Here is a 6000-nt window from a genome sequence, read left to right as displayed (position 1 = left end):
CTCCACAGGTTCCATAGACGTCAGTGCAGGATTCTACGGCCCAGCGGGTCGGTGAGTGTCTATTGCAGTTGATTAGCGCGTTGCCCAGGGCGCCAGTGGGTCGGTTCGGGGTTTGTTGCAGGGGCTTCGGGTTTTGGTGGAGGTGTGTGGGCAAGGGGCCAGTTCGGCCTCAGGGGTTAGGGGTGCGTGGGAGCCAGGGGCTCCGGTGGCAGGTGGTGCGGGTGAGGTACCCCAATTGGTAGGGCCAGACGTAGGGGGCGCAGGGGTGTCTGCTGAGGTTGAGGTCGGCGAGGGTGTGGGTGATAAGGGGTCGTTGGCAAGTGTGGTCCCAGATGCGGCGCGGCAGAAAGCATATGTCTCTTCGGTCCATTGGTGGTGCATTTAAAGTCCGACAAGAGGTGGAGGAAAATTCCGAAGACTTTCGGAAATTGGCTGCGGGCTTTTTGTATTTTGGCGAGCGTTATCGGGGAGAACGTGGGGGTAGTCGCAGCCTGTCCAAGTGCTTTAAGCGTGCCGAGGCAGGTGCATGCTCGGGTCAGTCTGGGTCTAAAAGGGAGAACGCCAGTGAACCGCGTTGCGATACTGCCGTGGCTAAGCCGTTACGGTAGGCGGGCGGATGCTGCGTTTCTGCGGGACTTCTTTGTAGATTGTTTAGGGTGCTGCAGGGTATTTGTTTTGAGGTGCTCTTGTTTCTGGCGGTTTTTGCTTTGGCCTTTTTCGGGTGTCGGAATTGGTTAGTCCCACTAAGTCTGTGTAAGGTGGTTTGGCTTTGTGGGATGTCGCGTGTGAGGGTGAGTCTGTGGTTATCTGGTTGAGGTCTTCTAAGACGGATGTGTTGGGACGAGGCGAGCCGGTACAGTTGAATGCTTTGCCCTGTGCAGTGCGTGCGGTGTTATTGGGGTGTTCGGCCGGCAAGTGGGGTGTCATTCTTGGTTCATCGGGATTTATCACCAGTATCTCTGTTTCAGTTTTTGCATGTGATGAGGCTGGGGCTTGGTAATTTGGGTTGGCGTTGGCTGAATTTGAGATGCATTCGTTCCGGATCGGGTTTGGGGTTGGATGGTGGAGTCATCCAGAGAATTGGTCGGTAGGAGTTGGCTTGTTTTCGGATGTTATCAGGCCGTTGCTTTTGTTGAGTTGATTGTGGTTTGTTTTGGTTGTTTGTTTCCTCTGTTCGTTACGTTTTTTTTTTTCGGTTTTGCTTTGCAGGGCCTCGTTTCATCGTTTGGATCATCGGCCACTCTTTTGTGTACTGGACCCGACGGAGAGCCACAGTTAGGCGCAACGGCCTCCACGCTGGGGATAATGATATGGGCAGGCCCGAACTTGGACAAAAAATAGGCCTGGACATTTCAGACTGAGCAGCCCGTTTTTATGAAAAAACATATGTACATACATACATAATACTTGGTCATTCAACATGGGAAGGCTGAAGCCACAATTTAGTGCGACTAATCCTTGAAATAAATATTAACGCAATACCTTTTCCACTAAATGATTTCAGGGCCTTGAATGTTTTGTCCCCTGAAGTCGCTACAAATTCAGGAAGGCGTTTAATCTCTGGATAAGTAAAAATGAAATGGTTCCTACTGTAAATTAAGTGCCAGGAAACCGAGCCTGTGTTGGTGTGTGTTTGGTTATCTGTCAGACACCCAGACACACACATGCCAGGATAGGCTCTGCCACACTGACACCCAAACACACACCAGGACAGGCTCTGCCACACCAACACCAGACACGCATACCAGGACAGTTAAAAAAGAAAAAATGGTTCAGCACTAAACTCCCAGGAAGCTGGGTGCTAGCAGGAAAAAAGGGACAACATAAACCCTCTTGAAGTATACGAATACAAAAAAGAATCCCAGCACTCCAATCGGCTTCCAGCCCTAAGGTTACTTTATTCAGAGAATGCAAAACAAAAAAAGCAACGTTTCGGCCAAACAAGGCCTTTTGAGCTTGACAAAAGCCCTGTTTGGCCGAAACATTGCTTTTTTTTTTTTGTTTTGTTTTGCTTTCTCTGAATAAATTAACCTAAGGATTGTAAGCTGATTGGACAGGCTCTGCCACACCAACACCCAAACGCACACACCAAGACAGGCTCTGCCACACTGACACCCTCATCTGGAGGGCTTCCATGGACGCTTTCACTTTGGTATTGATTTATGTGATGGTCGCTGCCCCCAAAACAGCCTTCCTGTGGCATCTTTGCCCCCTAAAACAGCCTGCCTGTTGCATCTTTGCCCCCCTACACATCCATATTATCACACTCATTCACGCCTTCACAAATATTTATTCACTAATTCAGATAATCATTCACTCCTTCAGATATTCATTCATACATTGATACTCATTAATTCCCTCCATTAATTCATTCACTCCTTCACAGATGCTGATTAATTTACTCACTCAATCTCACATTCTCCTTCATACAGCCTCCCTCACTTGAACTGATTATGTCCATGGAAGTCTGAGCGGAGCTTACAACCTGTTCTACTCCACAGGGGAAGCAAACGTGCAGCAGGGTCATGCGACGATGGCCAGTCCGGGCCTGGATATGGGGGTGATGTTGAGCGTTTGGAGCTGGTTTGTTTGGTCGGAGATGGTTCCGAGACGCAATTGGCGTCATGCGAGGGATAGTGCGGCTATGGAGCGTAGCCGTGGTAAGGTTAATAAGTTAATGGCGAGTTTTGTGCGTCGGCGTCGCGAGGTGGTGGTTAGACATGTTGCATTGGAGGAGTTTTGCCCTAGTTTTAGTGGTGATGGGGTACATCTGTCGGACTTGATTTCTTTAACTTGGCTACTACGGAGGGGATAGAAAAGGCCTCGTCTTTCCCTTAGTCGAAGCTTCAACTACAACTTGAAATAATAGGCAAGGTGCGCAGTTCCATCCATTCTTACTGTAGGAACAAAGAAAAAGTATCTCTCACACAGCTCACAAAAGTATTTTGTCTTGCATATTTAGAGCAAATACTTTTACATAGCGGCATAAATGTCAGCTGTCTTGTCGACCCTTTAAACTTTCCATGATTCCTGACCTACACAGGAACTCTCACACATACATACACACCAACACCACAATGTTTATTTGAGCTATCCCTGAAGGGAGAAATGTAAAAGAGGTACAGCTTAGTGAATGAGGTGACAAAGGGGCTCTGGGGATGATTATGGGGGAGAGGACCTCCCAACGTTACAGTATGGTCAGAACGAATGCATTAATTCTGTCTTCTCCTAGCCAGTGTGGCAAATATTTAATTGATTTTAGTGTGGGAGCAGAGGGAGTGATTGCATGCTAGGGACTGTGGAAGGCCCAAGTTTTGTTACAAACATTGCACTGTTACCTGAAGCCCATGGAGCAGCGCAGCTTAGGCAGAGTGGGCCTTGACAGAGCTAGGTGGTGTGCAAAAGGAGTGATTTAATTTAATTGGTTCAAAGTTGTTATGGGTGGGGTTATTATCAAGGTATATAAGTGGCAACCATTTTGTAAACGGTCACTTAACTGCTTTTCTAAATCCTGGTTGTTCTGTATTGAGCGATTTGGTTTGGAGAGGCTTTTGCTTTATTTTTCAGATGGTGCGGGAAATTTAGGAGATTCTGGAGGGGCTTCGAATGGCTGCGCGGTACCGGATGGCTGAGGGAGCAGTTGGCACCTGTACTGGACGTCGGGACGGTTCCTTCATTGGGTCGGCCTCAGGAACGTTTGAGCCCTGAGATGTCGATGGGAGGACGGCAGGTCCGAAGTCGCTCGGGAGACCGGCGTGACGAGCGTGCAGGAGGCCGGAGCGGAGCTGGTGTTCGTGGGAGTGGTACTTCGCGGGCGCTGCGTGGTCTGCAGTGGGCCCTGGCGGAACAGCAGAGGATGGAGGTCGACCTGGCTGGTGGCGGTCGGCAGGTATGAGGAACCGAGTGTGGCGGGCCCCGGGAGGTCGAGGGGTGCTGTCAAGTCTGCGAGGGGTGAGACAGGTGGCAGCGTGGTTGGCGGTGCGTCTGCCCCTGAGGTGCGCAGCGGCGGGAATTCCCCGACGTTTTCGTCGGAAGATGAGGGGGCGGCTTCTGCAGCGGTGAGGGTTAGTGGCAGCCCCCGAGCGTTTTCTTCGGGCCTTCGGTGCGGGGAAGGTGCCGTTTTTGCGACAGAGCAGCTGGCTGAAGGTGATGGGAGTTACACGGTGGGCCACGGGCGGTCCCGTGGTGCCGTCTCTGGATTTACGGCCACTTCGTTGGGCCGGGTGCAGCGTATGACGCAGGATGCTGGGTTTTTTGTTGAGGAGGCTAGTGGTAGGCAGGTGGGTCGTGGTGGCCGCACTTCTGATTATGGGAGCCAGGCTCAGGATGTTGGTCTTCGCGATGACATTGAAGCGCTGGTTTCGTCTGGTGGCTTAGGTAGAGGTTTGAGTAGGGCTTGTATTAGGTCTAGGTCTCCCAGTAGGAGCCCGGGGAGGGATGCTAGGGATGTTAGTGGCTTTCGGTCCCGGATTCCTGTTCGGCGGAATTCGTCATTTCGTGGGGAATCTGTCGGTGTCTCGGCTTTTATCTCCTCCTAGGTCTTCCAGTGCAGAAGGAGTTCATGGCCCGGGTCCTCAGCGACGTCCTGCTGCGGCTGGGAGTGATAGTAGTACGGCCTTGCCGGGGGATCTTCGTGAAGGCGGCGGCTAGGAGCTACGGCCGGAGGTTCCGATGGTGAGTCCAAAACCATGGTTGAAACTCAAAAGTTGTTAGATGGTTTGAAGGGTTTGTTGGGGTCTCTGCAGAAGGGGTCTCAGGTGGGTTCTGGTTGTGGTCAGGTGTGGTCTGCGGCTAGCTCCGGCTTGGGAGCGGCCAGTGCCGTGGTTGTACCAGCAGTGGAGGGCATGGATAGTAGTGAGGTTTTGGCAACGGGGGCTACTTCGGTTGGTGCCGAGCGGGCAGAGTTGACAGGTGGGATTCCTGATTCGGCTAGACAGAATGCCTGTTTCTTTTGCTGGCCCCCTGGGGGGGTCCATCTTAAGCAGGATGTTAAGGATAAGATTTGGAAAGGGGACTTTGTGGAGATATTTTCTTTGTTACCTTTAGAGGAGTTTATTGACTTGAAGGAGGAGGAGGAAAAGAAAAAGCGTTACAGGAAGATTCCCAAGTCGTTTGGGAATTGGTTGAGGGGTTTTTGTATTTTGGCTAGTGTTATTGGGGAGAAGTCACCTAATTTGTGCTCCCCCCTTTTCTGCTACTTGGATGGTATCTGGGAAGCATATAGGACATACGGGGGTCTAGCGTGGTGGAAATACGACGAGCAGTTTAGGCAGCGGTTGTCGGCTAATCCAGGTATGCGGTGGGACCAGATGGACCTGCCATTATGGATGAAGCTTATGATGGCGCAGAAGGCGCAGCCCTTTCAGTCGGGGGCCGGCGCGGCCGGGCACGGTTCCTCATCGGCTATCAACAGGAAAGGTTTTTCCTGGCTGTTCAACGACAGCCATTGTAAGTGGGGGTCTGCTTGCAAGTTCAAGCATGAATGTTCCGGTTGTGGGGGTGCCCATAGTTTCGCAAAGTATTTTAAGAAGGGAAAATCTGGAGGAGTCCCGGGAACCACGCCTTCCGGGTCCGGGGCCGCTTCCTCTGGGGCTAACCCCGGTGAGGTTAAACGCGATGCTACCCTGGCTAAGCCGTTACGGTAATCGTGAAGCGGCACAGTTGTTTGAGCGTTTTCGTTACGGGTTTTACATTCCTTTTTCTGTTCGGCAGTTTAGAAGTTGTAGTTGGAATTTGAAGTCGGTTTTGGAGTTTCCAGAGGTGGTGAGGGACAAGTTGACAAAGGAGGTTTCTTTGGGCAGGATGGCGGGCCCCTTTTCTGTTTCCTCTCTGGATAATTTACGTTTGTCACCATTGGGGGTGGTACCTAAAAAGGAAGTTGGGAAGTACAGGTTGATTCATCACCTGTCATACCAGAAGGGTTTGTCGGTGAATGATGACATTGACGAAGTGCTGTGTTCCGTTTCCTATGCATCATTTGACCAGGCTGTCGAGTTGGTT

General features: G+C 51.2%; 1 pseudogene; it reads left to right on the top strand.

The window, feature by feature from the left end:
• Positions 1-353: 353 nt before the first annotated feature.
• LOC149298463 (neural-cadherin-like) overlaps positions 354-6000 on the top strand; it is a 150796-nt pseudogene continuing 145149 nt past the window's right edge.

Source organism: Sceloporus occidentalis, unplaced genomic scaffold (genome assembly GCF_023333645.1).
Source record: "Sceloporus occidentalis isolate IW3139 unplaced genomic scaffold, rSceOcc1.0.p SCAF_32, whole genome shotgun sequence".
NCBI lineage: Eukaryota > Metazoa > Chordata > Lepidosauria > Squamata > Phrynosomatidae > Sceloporus > Sceloporus occidentalis.
The sequence above is the reverse complement of the archived record's forward strand: the minus strand, read 5'-3'. Positions and strand labels throughout refer to the sequence as shown.